Below are 22,934 nucleotides of genomic sequence, written 5' to 3' on the forward strand. Positions count from 1 at the left end.
ATCTGCTGACTTAGGGTGTAATTACTGCAGAAATTCAGTAGCTCATGTGTGTGTGACTTTTCATCTGAGCTGCCTCCAGGGATTATTTCTGCTACAACATTATTTGTTACATTCTTCCATTTTGTATGTCTTTGATTGAAGTCACCGAGCAGCAAGATGTTTAGGGATGGGGCTGGAAGGTTTTCCAGACAGTAGTCAATTTTCGATAGCTGTTCCTTGAACTATTGGGAAGTTGTATCTGGTGGCTTATATACAAGTACAATGACAAAGTTTTGGTTCTCGATTTTTATTGTTAGAACTTCAGCTGCATCATTTATGGTGTTCAGTATCTCCGTGCAAATTAGCGACTCTGACATACAGGCCAACTCCCCCCCCCCCCTTGTTACCTGATCGTTCTGTCACATCTGAAAAGATTGTATCCATGCTTCATTGTCAAAGTAATCTTTTGCGTGGGTCTCTGTGAGGGCTGCAAACATTGATTACATTTGACTCCCCTAGAAGTTAGTGGTTGGCTTCATGCACTCCATATTAGCAAATATAAATGAGGTTATATTACATGTTTGTTGGGGGGGATTTTGTTGTTTTGTTGGTTGGCAGTGATTTTTTTTCCCATGGGCATGCGGAGCAGTGCTAATCCCACTCTCTGCAAGCCTCATCATTACCGTCACCGTTGCCATCAGTACTAACAGCGCTTCTTTATAGCGCCATCATTTAAATTGAATGGAACGTAAGTGGCGGCAGCGGTTTTCAACAAAAACGAGAAACGAGTATCAACAAAATTATTAATAGTAGCATTTGCAAGAGCTTGGAAATAAGTAAATAGGGAGGAGCAGTAACAGCAGCAGCATACGCAACAGTAGGGTAAATAAAGCTATATAAGGAGGAGCATTAGTGACAGCAGTACTTGAGGGCCTTGTCCCAAATCTGCAAACTGCCATGACAACATAGTGGAGTGAGAGATATGGAAGGAAGTGCAAAATACTCATTGAAAAGCTGGGATGCAGTGATCACAATAAGGTAACACTATCAACATCTGTGACCCTGGCCAGATTATTCAACGTCTTACCAGAAGATATCAGAAACACTTTTGGGACAAGCGTAGTCTTCAAGAGGAAACAGGATAAGTATCTTCACCAGGTGCCAGATCAACCAGGCTGTGATGAATATGTGGGGCAGCAGGCCATGAGCAGGTTGACCAGGCAAGCACAGAACGAGCCTGGCCCATGGCCAGGCACTGGGAGTAGAAAGACTCTCGAAACTTATTAAAGGTAAAAGTACAAATATTAGCATAAGTATCAATTGCGAGGAAATGACAGTATCGGGGGAAGCTAGAGCAACAGGAATGAGAACCAGATGGTTCAAAACAGAACAGCAGCAACAGCGGCAGCAGGAGCGTCATGACAGCCCCAGGACGAAAAGACACACTTTCTAAGAGTTCACCAATTAGATCGAATAGGACGCATAAAGGGGTCGAGGCAAGAGTAGCATCAGTAACAGCCGGAAGAACAGGAGCAGCACCAACAATGGAAATAGCAAGAGCAGCACCCAACGGTAAAAGCAGTAACTGCAATAACAAAGGGAGCAGCAACAGCACTGGCATCGGAGGCAGCGACTACGGCAGCGGCAGCAGCAGTGGAGGCAGCGGTAGTGGTGGCGGTCGAGATGGGTGGTGTCAGTGAAGGCGGTATAGAGCAGCAGTGCGGCTGGTGACTCGGCCCGGGTAAGACGTGTGGGGTGCGTAAGTCGCGGTGACGTGCCCAGCTTCACGTGGACGCTCCGCTGTGCACGCCGGTCAAAGCTGTTTCGTACTGCCTTCTTGTACTATAAAGGTCTGACATGCCTAGATGCAGCTGAGATCCGTACTTGGCTCTAACAGTCACTGCGATCAGTGCTAAGCACTTCTTAGCGGAGACATCTGGAAAGATCAGCTATTCTCATCGATTTTTTTATATAAATAAATTAGTAGTACAGTACTTGGACGATAAATATTGTGATAAAATTACCCAGACAGTCATAATTTGCCAAGAAAAAAAAATTAAAGCACAAACTTATAATTAGGAGAAAAAGAAACAAGACATTTTGAGCTTCTAAAAGCGTTATCTTTCCAGAATATTGTTTCACCGCATCTCATTGAGACCAATTGTAGCTGGAACTCGGAGATAAACAGTAGCGCATGAAAAGAGTTAAGAGAGAGAGGAAGTAGTGCAAAGCATGAATAATAGTGGTGTGGCAGCGGATATCAGTAAACACGAGGAAGAATAGCAAGTCTTCAGTAAGGGGGGGACATACAGGTAAGGAGGTGCCTGTATCTACGTGGGTATATCCATCGATCGACATATATATACTGTATAATGTGCAAGTCCCAAAAAGGGCAATTAGGTATGCAAATAAACCACGGGGGAATGATGGTAGAAAATAGAGCCTGAGGCATTTCCGTAAGAAACCTGCTTCATGAGTAGAATATTGAATGAATTTGTTAGGGATTAGCAAAAAATTCAAAGAATTATATGACAATGGGTGCCACAATTTTTTTTTAAGACCACTATGTTTAAAAAAACGTGGTACCATTTCCACTTAATTCTTGGAATTCTTAGGTAATCCCTAGCTAACTCATTGAATATCTTACCTTCTGACGAAGGTTTTGTACCGGAAGGCCTCAAGCTTTTGAATTTCCTATCCTTGCCGTAGTAAATATATATATATATATATATATATATATATATATATATATATATATATATATATATATATATATTGTGTGTGTGTGTGCCGAATACGTAAAACTTAAGATTTTGGCTTAAACAGCATTGCTCATCTTGCCGAATGAGGCAAGTGAAAATTTGTTTATGCAATAATTTTACAAAAATCATTCCGAACCTAACTAAAAAAATGTAGTTCATTGTGTCTGTTTATTATTAAATTACTGTAAACTTAAATATATTTAGTTCGTTTAGGCTAAATTAAATTGAATTTGTTATAATAAGGTTAGGCAAGTTTTCTAAGGTACTTTTGGTACAAAATTAATATTTTTACATTAAAATAATTGAAAAAATATATCTTTAAACGTATAAGAGAAAATTTGACAAAGGACTTAATTTTAAATATATTCTTGCTAATTGACCGATTTTACCTATTCGGCATGATTATGTATATATATATCAGTAACAACACTGCGACTAGCCAAGGATTCGAACCCATGCTGCTTTGGCCCGCCTCGTGGGTTTTCGCTCACCATGAGGCGGGCAAAGCAGCATGGGTTCGAATCCTTGGCTAGTCGCAGTGTTGTTATTGATCAATGCCACTTGTTCATGGTCACAATGATAATAATAATAATAATAATACTAATAATAATAATATATATATATATATATATATATATATATATATATATATATATATATATATATATATATATATATATATATATAACGTATACACCGTGTATTTGCATATTTAAATTGCCTGTTTATAAGTTTATAATGAGCATACTTTAACCCAATTACATGAATTAACGTATTCTTGATATTAGTGTACAGGTGACTGACAACCTTTTGTGATCCCGAGCCCTTTAGGTCTCAACACTTCTAACTAATTTTGTCTTGTTCCAGGTACACCATAATATTCAAATGTTGCTTACTATCATATTGTCCACACCGTGTCAGATGTTTATTTATAGAAATTAAAGATTTTTTGATATTTAATACTTTCTTTGATTTTGATAAGACTATCAGAGCTGACACATTGATCAGAATCTTAAAAGTTATTTTTACAATGTCAAATTCATCAGCATTTTTACGGATAAAGCTTTTAAGTGCAAGTTCGATTTAAATTTCTTTTATTCCAACCGTGTACTTACGGTACATTTGATTTTCAGCAAATATTTTTTTCATGTGTAAAATAGTATTTATTTAAAATTATTAAAAACAAATATTTCACTAATTTGAGAAATTTAAACTTTTTTATATATTCTTTTTAAGATTTTCAAATAATATATATATTACAAATTTTGATATAATAATTGAAATATTAAAAATAAATTTATAGTGTTTAGTAAATGTTAATTATTTTAGGTATATTTTACGAGTACTGAAATGATGTTTTCACGTTTTCCATTATTTTCAGTTCTTATATATATATAAATAATTATTTACTCTAAGGCATTTCCATCATTTTATATGCATCTTAATCTTAATTTTGCCCACGTTATGAAACTGCTGCTGCTCCTAATGTTTATTTGATAGCTGCTGTTATGTTGTTATAGAGGGAGAGTGAAAAGATTTAAAGTTATAATGGAACATTTCAATAAGGGTGTCTGCACCTTGCCGACTCATTTTGACTGTTAATTCAGTGGCGTTTAGTGGGGGGGGGAGGGCGGTAAATGTATGAAAGAGTGTGGTGTGCAAAAAGTGCCAGTCTAATTTTTTGAAGATGTCATTGGGTTTTAGTTTTTATTATGCTTTTTAAATAACAGGTGTATTTTTTGGGTTGTTTCGTAAATGTATTTAAATTTGTTTCGTAAAATTTTATATATATATATATATATATATATATATATATATATATATATATATATATATATATATATATATATACACACACACTTTCAAACTCACACACACACACAAGCATACATACCAACAAAAGATGAATTCAGTTTATGAAACCTGTTAGTGACCCTTGATAAACCAAAACAAAAATATATATCAGTATGGCTTAGTTCCATTAGTTCTCTACCCCAATGTGTAACCCACAACAGTCGACTAACGTCCATGTACCTAGTTTTTACTAGATGAACAGGGGCAACAGGTATGAGGAGACATGCCTCTCGGTTCCCTAGGTTGTGAGCAAGGCAGTGTACTAACACTGAACCACTGAATCAGAAATATTTATAACTCAAAAGTGTTTCCTAATTACATGCAAGGTGTTGGAGGGGAATATGATTTATATTTTCTACAGTATATAACAGTGCCTAAATCTGTGTAAAATATTTGCTATAACTGCATAATAACCTAAATTTTTTTTCTACTACTTTAAAGCCAATAAATTGATAGTCTCTATTTATAACTTTGGGATTTATTTTTCCATTATTTTTCAGCCAAGCAGTTGTTTTCAGTACTAAGGATATTTTTTTTAGTTAACCGACTTCATCACTGTTATGAGCGGCACAGTTTAGTTTCTCCGAAAAACGCTTGTAAGTAGCTTACCTATTACATTCTACCATCGTCTGACATGCATTCATGACAACGATCAAAGTTTATCATGCAAAATACGTTTAAAACGAATAACCGGAAAAGTTGGCAGATGGATATTTAACATTCTAACAAACAGAACCCAGCGACTGCCACAATAAAAAATCTCTGTTCCCAAGGCATAGTACTCGCCCGAATACTTTCTCATTCTCATAACTGACATGCAGACGATGCTAGAATTTACATGAGAGCGGCAGCCATTCAATGAGGACACAGCAAATCTCCAAGCTTAACCAAGCTTCCTGTGGCCTGCTGAGAACAATATGATGTTCAGTGAGGATAAATTTCAATTATTTCACCATGGAAAATTTGAGGAAATAAAACTTAGAATGAATATAAATGAATTATAAAGCAAATTCTCATTACTTACTAGAGTTATTTAAAAGTTGTAGTGTCAGATCTCACATTCAAGGATCACAGTAATGTTATCATCACAACCACAAGGAAACTGATAGGCTGACTAAATAGAACCTTCGAAACATGAGATGCCAAGCCAATGATGATATTCCAAGTCACGTTTTCTATCTACCCTGTAATATTGCTGTACAATAATAACCGCTTTAAAGGCAGGCGAAATTGCACATTTGGAGAATGTACAGAGAACCTTCACTGCTTGCATAAATTCAGTCAGACTGGGACCGCTTAAGTCCCTAGAGCCGTGCTCTTTGAAACGTATTCGAGAAGATACATCAAATAATTTGCACCTAAGAAAAATACATCATAATTTACACCTGGGAATTTCTACAGGGACTGGTCTCAAATCTGCAGACCAAAATTACTCCCTACGAAAACAAGCAAGAGGCTCGACAGACGGTGTAAAATACTCCCGTTGAAAAAGCAGGGGTGCAGTGAGTGCACCAAAAAATAACACAAGTTTAAAAGGACCAAGACACTCAGTCTATTAGGGGAATTACCAATAGACCCAGAGGAAGTGAATAAGTTACTTAAGTCAGTTTCTGTGGTTTATACATTGGACTGGGTGAGGATAATACCAGCAGCCTCGTTTATCAGGCCATTAAGCAGGAGGCATGGTCTGGGTCCGGGCCGAAAATCTATGATCTATCCGCCCAGCCATTAACGATTAAAAAATATTTCACTTAAAGTGCTAACATTGCTGTCCGAAATTTATATTTACCAATCCTGCGTCAGCAAACAAATTGTTAAATTATAGAGAGAGAATCAAACAGCAACTAACGATTTGCTGCAAATTGGATTGTCCTGGATTTGAGGATAGGTATCTGTGCAACCTATTTAAATTAATGCTCAGTATAATCTAGCATATTACAGAGGAGGAGCACTGAAACAGACCTTCTCAAATCCAACCACCAATATTTGTCTAACCTATTTTTTATGCTTCCCAAGTAATAGCTTTTATAACCTTTTACTCGTGTACAAGTTGATTGTTCTACCCTATTGTATTACTACTAACACTACAACTAATATTACTACTACTAATACCACTAGTATTACACCTCACTCTAAGCTTATATATACCTTCTGTGTCCATGTATTGTTTGTAACGGCTTGACAAAGCTCCTGGAGAGAGAAACGTTGCCACAATAAAATGTCACACCAGTTGCATTTGTCCTTTTACTTAAGAGTATTATCTAGTTTTTCGGATATAATACTGGCAATAAAAACTACACAGCATTATAAAATTGGACGCAATATTGATGCATTCAAAGGATCACTTTTAGAGATCAAGGCATTTACACTTAGTGATGTATCCGTATACACTGAGGTTAGTGTACATATAAACCATACCACGGGTGGGGTTTGAACCCGCGGTCCCAGAGTCAAAACTCCAGACCGTCGCGTTAGCCACTGGGCCAGTTAGCTTCAATAAGATTCATCCAGCTAGGTATATTTCTACACCATAGGAAGGTTAGCATAGGCACCACTGTGACCACAAATGCAAGTTTTTACAAACGAATCTCCCGCTAGCATGGCCGTGACGAACTCTAGCTCAAGTCCCTTCAAAGCCGTCAACATGACTCACGAAATCGCAACGACACGATTGCAAACCATACCACGGGTGGGGTTTGAACCCGCGGTCAAAGTCTCAAAACTCCAGACCGTCGGGTTAGCCACTGGGCCGGCTAGCTTCAATAAGATTCATCCAACTAGATATATTTCTACTCCATAGGAAGGTTAGCATAGGCACCACTGTGACCACAAGGGACTTGAGCTAGAGTTCGTCACGGCCATGCTAGCGGGAGATTCGTCTGTAAAAACTTGCATTTGTGGTCACAGTGGTGCCTATGCTAACCTTCCTATGGTGTAGAAATATACCTTGTTGGATGAATTTTATTGAAGCCAGCTGGCCCAGTGGCTAACGCGACGGTCTGGAGTTTGACTCTTTGACCGCGGGTTCAAACCCCACCCGTGGTATGGTTTGTTTGCAATCGTGTCATTACGATTTCGTGAGTCATGTACATATAAATTGAGACCTTAGTGACCAATGTGCAGTCAGTAGGCTTAAATTTAAATCTAAAAAAAAAAAAAAAAGTGATCGAGACGTGTGTGATCCTCAACTACTGATTCTACTGGTCTCGATACACTGCCTTTTAGGCTTCAAATTGTCATTATTAATACCAAATCATTATTTTCATTAACTATGGTGTTCTTTCAACTGATTTTCTATTTTTATTTCGCCAACATCTAAATTATTTTGCCATACATTCGGTTAAATATATTGTGTAAGTGGTGTTATAACTTTGCTCACAAATTCCGTGTCTTCGGCGAATGTCAATAATGTGGATCCTAACCCATTATCAATGTCATTTATGTATATATAAAACTGAACCGGTTCTAAGACTGAGCCATGCTACACGCCTCTTCTCGCACCTTGCTAGTCTTATGCATTTCCGTTAAGGATTATCCGTTGTTAACCCACAGACAACCAATTTTCCGCTGATATCTACCTTTTGTTTGCATCCTTTAACCAGTTTTTCGTTAATGCCTACTCGTTTGCATCTAGATAATCAGTTTTCTCTTAATATTTACTCGCTGGTGTCCAGATGACCAGTTTTTTGTTAATGACTAAACGCCTAACCGTTGTTTGGGTCCAAATAGCCAATTTTCCGCTAATAACTACTCGTTGTTTGCTTGCAGATAACCGTTTTACCGCTGATACTCGCTCATTGTTTGGGCCTAGATAAAAAAAAAATTCATTAATGTATGATTACTGTTTGCGTCTAGATAAATTTTTCCATTTAGGATATCCGTGTTTTTCCATTTAGGATATCAGTGTTTTCCGTTAAGGACATTTTTTTGCACCCAGTAACCAGTTTTCCTGTAAGGCCTACCCATTGTTTACATCCACATAACCACTTATTAAGCGATCTTAGCTTGTGTTATTGCAAAAAGTCTTTTATGATGAATCTATCCATTTTTTTCGTGGGGGGGGGGATAAACGCTGTTGGTAAGATGTACCCAACTTACAAACGCAACGAATTTCAGCAGTACTTAAAAATTTAGCAGTTATGAATCAGCTAAACCATACCACGAGTGGGGATAGAACCCGCGATCAGAGAGTCAAAACTCTCTGATCGCGGGTTCTATCCCCACCCGTGGTATGGTTTGTTTGCAATCGTGTCATTACGATTTCGTGAGTCATGAATCAGCTAATTTCTGCAGCTGATACGAAGTATGAACATGCATGATGGAGCTTCACAGTTAGTGGTGCTATAATTTTCTATAAACTAATCGTTAATAAGTTGAGATACCAAGACTGGAAATCGTGTGCTGGGATGATCTATGCATAACCTCGATGGCCTTGCTGTCATCGTATATATTAATTAAAATATTACAGAAAAGTAAACATGCTCTTGCTTCCGTATGACCATATGAGAATTTTTAAGAGATGAAAGTTGTTTCCGTGAGTTAACCATTCACTGAAGTTAAGCTGATTGGCCGGTAATACTAAGAACCCCTTTCCCTTTATGAAGATTGGTGCTACGTTAAAAAATTCCAATCATGCGAGTCTGATCCTTTTTTTAAGTGGCTTGTTAAAAAGTATGCTTAAGAGTTTCACTATTCTTTTTTGGTTTCAACATTCTTGAATAGAATTTGTCAGGGACAGCAGTTACATTTAATTTTAATATTTACGTTATAAATATGTCTTTATAACAAATTTTTGTAAGTCGAAGGTTTCCGATACTGACAAGTAATTTGTTTGACAGGGAATATGATTGGATTTTTCTATTGTAAATACGTACAGTATACAAAATTTATTTAAAATATTTGCAATATATGCATCACTAATCTGAGGTTTTTCTATTAAAATTAAACCAATAAACTTAGAACTATTACTCTTTATTACATAATTATTCAGTTCTGGGATTTTTTTTGCCTTTTTTTCACCCAAAAGAAAAAGTTTTGAGCACCAAAATGAGAATCATTAGTAGGGTAGTATGAAGCAGCAGCTCAAAACATTTTCATTAAATTTAAAACTTTCACCTGCCATTAATCTCACACAGTATATACTGAGAGGTGTGCATGTGCACAAAGTTTAGTAGGTTGGTAGACAGTATCATCAAGGGAGGTACTGCCCTCTGGTATCAGCATGAAAAGTGGGCCATGAAACATATTGTATTTTGCACTGACAGGATTGCTGATTATTTCTGAATATGTAGATTTTACTGCTGTCAATCAGTATAAACTTTTTTAATTTTCTGTTTTTTTATTATTATTTTTAATACTGTAGCTCTTTGAGAGTAGGCCACTAAAACAATGATTCCTGGAATCGCTAACAGGTAACAGAATGGATATCCTTGATGGTACTTTCTATGATTTTGACTTTAATGATAACTGAAATTACTTTTGTATGTATTCAAGTTATTATTGTAAACAGTATTAATACAACTCCAATTAGTGTTAAAGGTATTTTTACCAGTTGGATTGAGTACTATCAGAAGAACTATTTCATTGTTTTGAATCTTCATACCAAAGAATGGAGTTAAGATGTAATTGCAGTGTATTACCTCTGTCTGTTATCTGCCGTGTAATTATGAATCGTCTGGTGTTAGACCTAAGATTGTCTCTATCATTCTTTTCATTACGGATATTGTGAGTGTTTTAATTTTTGCTCATATAGAATATAAGTAGGCATTTGCAGTTGTTCTTTCATCAGTTGTTGTGCAGTTCCTAACCTCTAATTTGGTTTCATCTTGGTCATATTTCTAAATATTAACAGTACTTAAGGGTAAGTACAGCATTTACCCTAAGATCTTGAAACAAAAGTTTGAACTAGTGGTTTGGCAGTCATATTTGAGATAAGGCGAAAGGTGTGTCGTGCACGCTTATTGGTGTTAAACTGTTTTTTTTTTTTTTTTTTTAATTTTCATTTTCGCGTTAGGAACTTAAAAATATAGAAAGCTATACAAAGGGTGTCCAAAACCGTGGTTGCTCTAGGAAATTCAAGGAAAAAAAAAGTTTGTATGTGGTCAAAGAAAGTAAATAGGACTTTGTATGATCTTTTAATCCTGGCTTCGTCAGCAGCTTGTGTGTCGTTAGTATTGTACCGAATGTCCCGCCAAAAAAAAAAAAATCTGCCTTTGTCCTGTTTTTAAGACTTCACATTCATCATTTTAATCTTTAAAACTTTAAAACACAATACTTGTATATTTTAATTGTGTTTGCATTCATGAAGTGGCACATGATAAAAATTTAGGGACATGCATTTCTTTTGTAATGTATCATTTAAATTGATAACATCTCCAAAAATATTTTTTAAATTATATGTTTTACATTGATCGATAACCGCAAGAGATTACCATCTGGTTTTTCATTAGTCACCCTCACTTACGGCAAATAGAAAGTGGTAAATAGGATATTAGGTCATGGCAAGTTTATATAAGGGCAGGGCATGTGGCGATACTCTGTCGTTTACTATCACTTCAAGATCTTTTAATTTCTTAGTTATTTTTAAGATGTGATTACAGTCTATATTCTGGAGCGTGATGTATGCATATTTTCACTCCATGACACTTTTAAATATTCCCATCTTTTATTAACCACTCCGCTAGCTCAGTTTCGTCAAGTGTTTCTTCGATCATGTACAGTAGTTTCTCTATATATATATTTTTTTATTTTGCATCAGTAAGCATGTTACTGTGTTAAGTTATTCCTTGTGGTGGCTGATTGTTCAAGCCTTTTGTTTTGTGGTACTAAACTGGTGACAAAGCAACATAAGGAGTCTTGTTCTTAACACTTCACATTTTCCTTTCAACTAGAAAATTTTCTATCCATCGTCTTATTGTTAATTTTATGCTTCTTATATTTTATAATTTCAAAAGTAATCTACTATAAGGGTATATTATTAAGCACATTAATAATTCAAAATAAATTTAAGTCATTTATACACATTATATTTCTTGTATAATATTTTTAACTTGCAAAGTTGGATATAAATGAGTTTGTCAATGTGACCTCATTCTTCAGTGATGAAAGCGTCTTTCTTGTGAAAAAAAGTATTTGGATATTTGTTGGATAATTTACTTTGGGGGAGGGAAAGCAAGATCCAGAATATAAGGCCATGTGGATAGTTAAGCACTTCTTCATTATATTCCAAGACCCAAGGTGCTGTAAATTTATTTACTTCCTCACTAGTTATTTCCGGCTTCATCACTTCTGGCTTATTAAATCTCATTTTTCTGTGAATATACTTTTAAAACATTTTATTTAATGTTTTACTCATCTGCAAATCTTTATTTAGGTCCTTTTAATATAATCATTACAAATTTAAATAGTATATTAAGCTCGAACACCCATTCCCAATTATTCTGCGTATTGTCTGCGTGGCTTATATTAAGAAGTAGAGGAAATAGCTTCATTTTCTTACCTCAATTCTTTTAAGTAAACTCTGTAATTTCTGACTCTGAACCAGAAATTTTGATAAGCTACAGCTTGTCAGTTATGTATACAAATAATGCAGTGATACAGAAATTTTGACTTATTAACAGAGATTGCCATCAATATAGAAACGAAAAACTGTAACAAAGAAGGCAGGACACCATTACTCAAATTGTATTGAGCAAATGTCCATTTTCTTTCGTCATTAACATTTTATTAAAATTTCCTTCTAAATTTCCGTGGAAATTGCTGATGACAGTATTCAGAAAAGATAATATTAAAACTTCAACGATGCAAAAAACTGAATTATTAGTAATTCTTTGACAAATTTATTTGTCAATGGACTGATGAAGCCACTGTGTGGCGAAACGTTTCCTCAATAAAGATACCCAAGAGTTGCACATGTGTCTAATTCAACAACATGTCGGTTCTCTGAACCATTCATCTACAATCCTGTCAGACACTGCAACTTCTTGGGATCTTAATACTTGGGAATTCTTCACTTGCCTAACCCTTGGGCACGACCTACTTCCACATTGGACAAATGTGACACCACCTACGACTGCTGCCCCTCACCTGTCTACGGTTTATAATCTGCTTCTCCGTTCATATGCCGTATTCTATTCAAGATTGATGGACTGACCACATCGACTCAAGGCTGAGGGACTGATTACCTCATTCTCCTCCTGTTTTTCAAGTTTCTCCTTTGTATGGACTGATGAAGCCACTGTGTGGCGAAACGTTTCCTCAATAAAGATACCTAAGAGTTGCACATGTGTCTAATTCAACAACAAATTTATTTAATCATTTGGTGTTTTGCCGTAATTCTTTTAAATTGCATTTTTATGTGTTCACTGTGTACGATTTTAATTTATTTTTCTTTAGTTTATCGTATTGTTTATCAAAAGCCTCTATTTTTTATGCTTCTATTCTTGCCAATACATCAGCTCTAATTCGCTACAGTGTTAATTAACCTGAGGTTGTATACACAAACTTTACTAGTATTTTGTCATTTCTCTAAAAAAAATTTCATTTCTTTTGACCTTTATGTGATAATTGCCATTTCTGAAGTTTAAACTGAATAAGGTTAACATTGCATCTGAAAATACAACAGACTTGATTTTTCTTTACTCTACTTCAGTGGCTAATTCAGAGGCAGCTAATGGATTGACCGTGCTCTGTTCTGGATTTTGAATAATTTTGAGAAACTTTTGGTTTCTAGCTGCAGTAAGCGTTGCTCCAACAATACCGCTTATCATAATTAGCGATCTTTTGGTGAATATTTGTTCGAGACCTTCATCAAATTCATTGCTAATAATATCTAGGTATTCACTCAGTATTATTTGGGATACATCTGACTTAATATTTTTTGGATTAATTATCTTTATCATTATCTCCTTTTCCTTCCACGGAGAACTCCCTTTAATGTCCTCATTGCTATGACTGAGTTTGTAATGCATTTTGAAGTAATTTGTCTTAATTTTCCAACTTCTTCCTTAATATTGCACTTATAAAGCGAGTTTATATTGTTACGTTACGTTGTAACATTTTTTGGCTAAACTATTATATACCTGTCGTACTGTTGTACATGGACGGTACGTTTAGCTCAATTCTTTACATTTTAAATTTTACCAGTTCGAGTGCATTTCTTGAGATAGTAATTGCTAAAGTTTCTTGAATATTGTTTTACCGAGTCAAGAGTCAAGGGGCAGTGTAGTCTAAAACACATGGGATACATGATAAATTAATTAAACGTGTGTAACATCTGTGTATCTTTTATTTTGTCGTTTCGCCAACCAGTGGTTTATCATTACAATACAGTGACATATAAGAAAATGTAGACGAGGAGTTAATGAGTGCCTCAGCTAGGAGCAGGTTTTCTATACAATAGTCATCTTGTCAGTATTGTATAGCATTGTTATAATGATTCATGGTATATATAATATACAGTACTACACATTGTATAAAATGTATATCATAAGTAGTACTGATGTTAATGTTCAGCTTCCATTCCTTGACATAGGCTTCAGCAGTTTTAATATATTACAATTTTGTATTATTTTATAATACAGATTCGATTTAGACGAACCTAAAAACATGTTGGGTAGGATTAAACTTATTATGATAAATTATTTTTAGCAAGGTTAATGGAGTTTTAAGCTTTGATGTAAAGCTCAAAATTTGTATAATATTCATGGTTTTACATCAAGTTAATGACTTGATAAAGATCTTTGCATAGCGAAATGTCAAATAAAAGCCTGCTTTGCACTTTTCTTAAGGCATATAAACTCACTGAGGAAAAATACACTTGCCCATGCCGGCCCCCGTAGTTTCAATATACCTCAACGAGTCAGTTACCATACTGATGGCAGCAGTTCGCTTTTAGCATTCCACCCAACACCGATCTGTGGTGTATATTTTAATACACAAAAAAGTATAGCCAGAAGAAAGTTAGAAATTTTCAAGAGGAAACTGGACCAATATCTGCTACAAATTCCAGATCAGGCAGGCTGTGTAGGCCTGCAGGTCGTTAACAGCAACAGCCTGGATGTTCAACAGAAATACGGCTTCAAGCCCGGCTGATAAGGTAAAGACCCCTTGTAACGGGTCATCGGTGTCCCACAAATAATGGACAAAGACAAAATTCACCAAATGAGTCTGACGTAAGTATCCTTAACCAATAAATTACCCAAACTGCCTGCGTCATCAGCAATCATAACGAGTCATTGAAAGTTGGCAGCAATTATTATTCCTCTGTGATTGGCGTGGATCGCACGATGTCACCTTTATTATACTGTACCAACATGGAAGATTTCACAGGATGACCCCTGCTGTCAGAGGTCTCAAGTCGTTTGAACTTCGGTTCTTGTGTGAAATTGTGTGAATAGTCTAGACGAAATAGAATCCACGTTAGGTATTTTTTTCTCGTATGTATGGGAAAATAGGTTGTTATAGACGATACAGATGTTTCCATCGCACTGTGTATATGAATCTGTAGCCTATCTGTTACCTGCAGGTTAATTTCCTTAGTTGTAAACTTGTTGGACGCGCGTTTGTTCCTTTGAATTAAGATCGTGAAAGTTTAGAGCAATGCGTGCCGAGGAGCGGACGAGGCAAAATTGGGCACGCTTTCATTGTTCAAGATACCCTGACTTACAGTGTAAAATTATATACTATCTCTTTTATTCCTCAGTAATCGGAGAATCAAGTGCATGATGTTAAAAATGTAAATGTCGGTCTGCATACCCCAAGTTTAGTCTGTACATTGCGTATATTCCAAATTGCCAAATATACTTATAACTAAGTCTAAGCCGAACTGCAACAGTTTTTGCATTGTTAACATTTCATATATAATTTTTGTAGTGCAATGTGAAATGGAAATATTTAGCAAGAATAATTGATGGAGACTCCCCCCCCCCCAAAAAAAAAAAAAAAAAAAATTGGGTAATAACACTACCCAAGGTGTTGAGAAAAAACTAGGCAGGGCTTGGAGCTGGAGTTTGACCCCCTGCATAGCCGCATATCGCTCCTTTCTCTTCTCTCTCTCCTTGAGTGGTATCGAGTGTCTTGTTAGTTTATGCCATCCTCAACACTTGACGGGTCAGCTCAACATCATACTAGTTGGAGAAGGGTCTGTGAGGCTTTATGTTTGTGGAAGAAATGTTGAAGGCTGCTATGTCCCTTTGTTGGAGAATACTGGGGACTTTGTGTTGGGATGGATGGCGGAGAGAATGGTGGTGGTGGCGCATGGGGTGGTATTTGTAATGAGGGGTCTTGGTGAAAGGGGTGATAATTCCAAAAGCTAAGAGCTGTTATCCAGTCTCATCTCACAAAATGAGCTAAGGTAATTCTTCTTAGTCATATAGGGCGGATCTCGCTTGTGCTAGGTGGCATTCCCACGCCGATGTCCCTGCATTGCGGTGCTGTAATCACAGGGCAAACCTAACACTTTAGGTAAGCTTTTATTTAGGCCTCGTACATAAATTTTAACATTTACGGTAATTCTTATAGTAAATTATGTAGAATTAAACCTAGTATAATCCAGTAAAATCATACGATTTGGCTTACGTTCACGGAAGTGTGGTATCCCAGTTTGCTCTAATGTATTGTAAATTTTATGGCAGGATCTCTTATCTTTAATTCTTTAAAATGTTTAATGTTGAGAGGAAGAGAGAGGGAAGGAGAGAGAAAGAGGACGGGGGGGGGGGAGAAGGGTGATGTGACGTCATCCTTCTCATTTTGTTTATAGCCTTTTTTAAATGACTGCCACCTGCTGGCCACTCCACCACCGCTTCCCATCTATCCACCCATTCTGCCCATTCACCCATCCACTTATCTTACCACTATTCACCCAAGAATCTTTCTTGCCACTTTACCATCTGTGCACCTATCGTGCCACTTTCCACCTACGTTTCATGCCACTTTTCACCCACCTATCCTACCACTTTCCACCTGTCATGCCACTTTTCACCCATCTATCCTACCACTTTTGACCCATGTACCCTTCCTGCCACTTACCATCGATGGCTCTATCCTGTCACTTCCCACCTATGCACCTGTTTTGCCACTTTCACCGCTCCACCTATCCTGTCACTTTTCACCCATGCTCCTATTCTGCCACTTTTCACCCTTGCACCTGTGTGGCCACTTTTCTCTGATATATATATGTATATCCTACCCATTTTTTTCTCGCTGTCAGCATTCTTTGCTTTTCTCTCCCAACCATTTCACCCTCTGCATCCACTCCCACCTTCTACATATCTGTGGGGCCCCTCAAGGATTAGTTCTGCCCCGCATGATGTTCTAAATCAAACTAAACGCCTCATGACATGGAAGGTTCTATATCAGTAGTCCTGAACCTTCTCGTATTAAAGGGTCAACTTGAAAAGCCAAATTTACAGGAGGGCCGCATTTTTTGTAATTTTTTGAATAATAACAAAACATTTTGTAATTGTTGGTACTGTGCAGTGTGGAACCTACATAAAAGTGAATTCATAATTTCATTTGAGGGCCGCATCCATTTCCTAGAAGGGCCACAGTCGGTCGTCGGGCCGCAAGTTGGGGACCCCTGTTCGGTATGATTATAGCCGCGGATAATAAAAAAAATAGTACGAGGAATACAGCATGATTGTCTCTTACAGGGAGTTCTAATTCTTCTTTCAGAAAGAAGTATATTAATGGATTTGAGTCATGGCTTGGAATTCAAGGGAGAGAGGAAACCTTATTAGACGTATCTCGGCGTTAAGTGGGTGAGTCAGGTGGGTGAGTGCATGGCGGTCGTTGTGATAAGTGGCAGTGCATTGTATAGAGAGAGTGCAAGATTACCTCTATCACTGTTGGTGCGTTCGTGGGGAAGAGGAGGGTGAGTGAATGTGCAAGTGTACTCACCGAGTTGTACTCACTCACTTGTTTGTAAAATGGTTTAGAAAACCGACAAGTCGATAAATGAGACACTTGTGTTTGTTTTATTTATCACCTAGTTGTGCTTGTGTTCATCTGGCCCCCGTCTCCTAGAATACTTTGATCGGCATCACTTCACTGATTTCTGGCCTCTTTGGGTTCTCATCATAGCTACCGTTGAAGCTATGCATTGAGTTTGCCTCCGCCACTGCTTCTTCCAAGTCATTCCACTCTAATGCCATCTTGAGACTAAAGAAACACTTCCTAACATCCCTTTGGGTCATCTGTGTCGAGAGAGAGAGAGAAAGAGGGGAAAGGGGAGTGAAAGAAGAGTTATGAACTTAATGAGTGATTGTAAACCAGCCAATGAAGCAACATGTGTATGAAAGTAAAGGTTCTTCCCCCGTGCCCCTCCCTGACCCGCCGCCTTACCCAAGCTCCCAGCTTCATCAAAGGACACGCCGAGAAAACGTTAAAATAATAATAATACAAAAATCGTCTGCTGAACACCTTGATTTTCAAATGTTTCACCATTTCTGACTTCGCTGCCTGTTGGCATTAATGACCCCCACTGTTTATTGTCGTTTGTCCCCCTGCTGCTTGTTGTCGTTTGTGTCCTCATGGCTTATTGTCGTTTGTCCCCACTCCTTTTTATCATTCATGTCCTTGCTCACCGTTGTCTTTCATATCCCCGCTCACTGTTACCGTTCATATTCCAACTCACTCTTGCCCGTCGTTGCCCTGTCCCCTGCTGGCGTTGTATTCATTTAAACTCCCTCGTACGATCGAGGGCAAAGATCGGAGGAACGAGTTGTCTGATGTAACCTGATGAACATGAATATACTTTGTTGGCTATTGTGTAGGAGAAGCCAGAATCCGACAGTTGGACTTACACGAGAAACCATCGCGGCTCAGCACTCAAGGGGCAGTTTGGTTCATTGTCTTTGTGAGCTCGCTTCAGAAGGCTGTCGAGCACCACAGAGAGATTAATACAATTAACATTCTATAAATAATATACTATAATAATATAAAATCAATAGTATTAAAATGGGAAATGTATATGTCTAGTGTATTAAAATTGCACAGATTTAACCAGTTTGATCCACCCAGAAATAATCTCAAGTAACATTTTTTTTATTTACCTAAAAACCATCAAATTGGTGGTTTGTATTTTCAGTATACTTGAAATATAAAAATTTCTACTTAATGCGAAATATGTCGAGACTTCGTATGTTCAGATGGGATCCTAGCTTCAAAAGTTAAAAGTTGGGTAAGGTTTTAGCCATGACCTCCACTGCATCCCCGTGGGGAATAATCGTTGTCCAAGCTGACCAAAATTGTTTTAGAGATGACAATCTTCAAGGCGATACCAAAAATAAATTTTGCAGCAACTTGGAATGACTAACGGTGCGAGAAACCCACTAATGCTGCATACCTGTTGCAGGGGAAGGTTTTGTGGCTGAGATGAAGGCAGTTTATAGGGATATATGTAAATGTATTCATAGAATGAGATGGCTCAAATTTGTTAAGTCCATGCATAGTATATACCTGGTATATAAGTATGCGTACAAATACACATGCATATTCAGACTTTTTATAAACGATAAAAATACCTTGGAGGAAGGCTGTAGGGAACAACAGAAGCAAAATATTTTTCAGAGAACATTCTAAAATGGCTGACGCTGTAAGAACTTTTCAGTTACGGAAGTGTCTAGATATTACTACCATTGTTGTGTTTTTCTCAACACTTGTGATATGTTGAAGAAATTTAAGCATATTCTTAATAAAGACAAACACCGTACGGAGGTAGATATCAACCATATAGGGAGGTACTTCCGTCGTATTACAGTACGAGTATAAAGTGGAAGCCTGTGAAAAGTTTTTTTTACTCTCGTTGGATTGATGGTCTTTCTGTCTCATGAATCCCACAGAATGTATATGGGGTGCACAATAAACTAGCCGCTTCGCTGGCAAAAAAAAAAATCGCAAACGTATGTAAGATAGCAGGTAATTTTTTAAATTGTTTGTATTCATTATGTATTTTATTGTTTGTTTCCTAATAATTTTTATTCTCATTTTATTTCATTACCAATTTAGGAGGCCTGATGCGAGACTGGTTCACAAGAGCGATGATCACCGGAGCCATTAAAACAGATATGACAGATTTTAAATTTGAAAAAAAAAAACATAATGGTAGAAAATTTTGGACGAGTATAGAAATTTGTAGGGAAAACAGTATGGGTAATTGGGAAGTCATGAAACTTAAGGATCTAGATCTAGACTGAAAATGTAAAAACATGAATGTATAGTTTAGACTTTTTAGAGGAACATGGAAAACTAAGAAACTAGGATCTAGATTCTATATCTAGAGGGAGAATGTTGTCCGGAGTAGGGGGCAGGGCAGGGAAGCAAGAGCGACCCCTGTCAGACGAGACGAGAGTGAAGTCAGTCGTAAAAACATTTTCGTGGTGCTCTTAATGTTCGACTGAGTGCAGTGTAGGAAGACTCACCCCGTACACATTTGATTTTCTAGGATTTCTTTGATACCATCTGTTGCAGACTACTAGATTTTGTTAATGGCGTTTGACACAAAACTGGATTGTTGATGTTAACTGATGCAAGAAATTTAATTTTGTTAATGTCGACAAGGAGAACTTTATTTTGTCAAAGTCATAGCCGTGGGAGTGGGAGCAAGATCCCATTTCGTCTCCCGATAGGCATATGGTAACAAAATCCATTTAATTGACCTGATTGAGTTCTGAACAACACTAAATATTCTTAATATGCCCCATAGAGCTACAATATTAAACAGAAAGAATCAGTCACTTTATATTCATGGGGTATACCATTCATGGAAAAAACAACTAAGTTCTTTGAGGTTTTTGGGGCAGGCGAAAAACGGCTGAACCTGCAACTAACTCCCTCAGACTCCCACAACTTGCATGCAGCCGTAAAACTTCTTAGCATACTGGAAATCTTCAAGGATACAGTGTATGAGATTAGAATGATTTATTACTTAACTGTGAAAATTATGCTGATGAAGTACACTGAAAATAAAGTGGTCCACTACAGCTTCCCACAGTCAAGGCTCCTTTTATAGGCCCTCTAAGGCCAAGGCTTGGCTCCTTTTATAGGCCCTCTCAAGGCCAAAGGGTGGCTCCTTTTATAGGCTCTCTCAAGGCCAAGGCTTGGCTCCTTTTATAGGCCCTCTCAAGGCCAAAGTGTGGCTCCTTTTATAGGCTCTCTCAAGGCCAAGGTTTGGCTCCTTTTATAGGCCCTCTCAAGGCTAAGGCGTGGCTCCTTTTATAGGCCCTCTCAAGGCCAAGACTTGGCTCCTTTTATAGGCCCTCTCAAGGCCAAGGCTTGACTCCTTTTATAGGCCCTCTCAAGGCCAAGGCGTGGCTCCTTTTATAGGCCCTCTCAAGGCCATTTTATAGGCCCTCTCAAGGACAAGGCATGGCTCCTTTTATAGGCCCTCTCAAGGCCAAGGCGTGGCTTCTTTTATAGGCCCTCTCAAGGCCAAGGCGTGGCTCCTTTTATAGGCCCTCTCAAGGCCAAGTCGTGGCTCCTTTTATAGGCTCTCTCAAGGCCAAGGTTGTTCTCCTACCATACGTCTTCTCACTGCCAAGATTTGATACATTCTGTAGGGCTTCTCACGGCCGAGCTTTGTCTTCTCCTAGAAGCCAAGGCTCGGCACCTCTGCATTCTCTCATGTCCAAGGCTTTGGCCCCTTCTCTAGGACCTCTCACGGCCAAGGTTTGGCCCCTTCTGTTCTTGTGTAGTCAATTCCTCTCCTCCCGTTGATGAAAATATGAACAACCATGGTTCATTCCCTTATATTCCTCTCAAGTGGACAGGTAGGGCTGGAGCAGCATCACATTCTCTGACGCATAGAATTTGATTGTGATATTTTACACAAGGAATTTGATTTTTGTTGATATCATTTACCACAAAACTTCGTCAAGAATTTTTACTGGGAAATATTGGAGGAATAAGTGGAAAATAGACTCTCGAGGAAGTAGTGATTATGTTTTTTATGCTGAGTGCTAGATGACGTGCAAATGGAAAGGTAGAATAACCGGAGGGAAGTAGATGGAGATGTATAGTATTTTTAAAAGTAGATCAACGGGGGAGAGGTAGATGATAGTGTACATGGAAAGGAAGAATAATGGGCGAGTAAAAGATATAGTGCGTGTATGGAAACGCAGACTAAATCGAGATGATACTTTTGTGTGGAAAGAACTGAATACAGGTAAGGGGATGTGTAGTGAAGCGCAGATAAATGAAATGAGGTAGGTTATGTATGTGTATAGAAAGATAGAAGCCACTGTATGTGAATGGAAGAATATATTCACCTTTGCGTCTTTTGTTAAAGATGTAAATTAGAACTGACGAAGCGGAAAGGTTAGGGGATGAAAGGGAATGATGCTACTGTAATGATTAAGGTTTGAGTTGTAGTGGAGCTGAAGAGGAGATGAAAAATAACGAACATGAAAATTAGTTTTTATATTCACGGGGAACCATAATGTCAGTAGGGGGGTAATCAGGTTTGAGGAATGGATGAAAAAGTGACAAAATTGTTGGAATGAGTGCATGAGATGGGAAGGAAATTGTTTTAAATAAAAAATTGGATACATCAGTAGTGTGCTTGGTAGCCTATCAATTCTTGATTTCATGGATCTTCGTTCCCGAGGTTCTGTGCCAGACTGTGCCTCTTGGTTGATGACTTGGTCAAATAGACAAAAGTTGTACATGTTTCCGAATCATTATTCTTACATCAAAGGATGAAATCTATCAGCCAGAGCCGGGAGACTTCAGTGGGGCAATGAGGATATCGTATAGTATTTTATTGGGTTCAGTACCTACTCCAGCTTCAAAGGTTTTGTGTCAGCAGAAGCTGGAGTTAATATTGCTTGGGAATTTTCTTCTCTTAAGATGGTCTATCTCACAGAGAGGAATAAAATGCTAACGAAAGGTGTAATGTGAGCAGAAGTGAGGAGGGAATAGAAGCTAACAATGGGGAGGTAAAGAAAAAGTGTTTACGAGAAACGTATGAGGCAATGAAATTCTTAAGGAGAGATGAACGAGGAGAATGGCTTATGAGAGACGAACGAGGTGATAAAACGTTTAGGGGAAAAATAAATGAGGTGATGAAAGGGTTATGGAGAGACAAGCTAGGTGAAAATACATAAGAAAAGAATGAGGAGAAATACTGCAGATACTAAGAGAAATGTTTAATGAATGAGAAACATCTCGAGGAAATAAGGAGTAAACAGCGAGAAAGGAGAAAGGCTTGAGGGAGAGATTGACAGGAGAAAATGGGTGGAGAAGAAAGTTGTGAAAGTGCAGTTTGGGAGACTTAGTAGTGGTGATTGTGGGCACTGAACGTCGTAGATATTGTCGTCCTGACTCTCGAGAGCCACATCTCAT

The 22,934-nt window shown here is 37.7% G+C and overlaps 1 protein-coding gene across 5 annotated transcripts in view; it reads left to right on the top strand.

The window, feature by feature from the left end:
• Positions 1 to 1,536: 1,536 nt before the first annotated feature.
• The window catches only part of LOC128694641 (diacylglycerol kinase zeta), an 881,430-nt gene continuing 860,032 nt past the window's right edge, over positions 1,537 to 22,934 (top strand). For 2 of the 5 annotated variants that reach the window (XR_011393407.1, XR_011393408.1), the window contains exon 1: positions 1,537 to 2,291. The gene's annotated coding sequence lies outside the window, so the exon portion shown is untranslated. The remainder of the gene's footprint in view (positions 2,292 to 22,934) is intronic. The other 3 variants (XM_070095876.1, XM_070095875.1, XM_070095874.1) reach the window with 3 other exon arrangements.

This window comes from Cherax quadricarinatus, chromosome 51 (genome assembly GCF_038502225.1).
Source record: "Cherax quadricarinatus isolate ZL_2023a chromosome 51, ASM3850222v1, whole genome shotgun sequence".
In the NCBI taxonomy this organism is placed as follows: Eukaryota; Metazoa; Arthropoda; class Malacostraca; order Decapoda; family Parastacidae; genus Cherax; species Cherax quadricarinatus.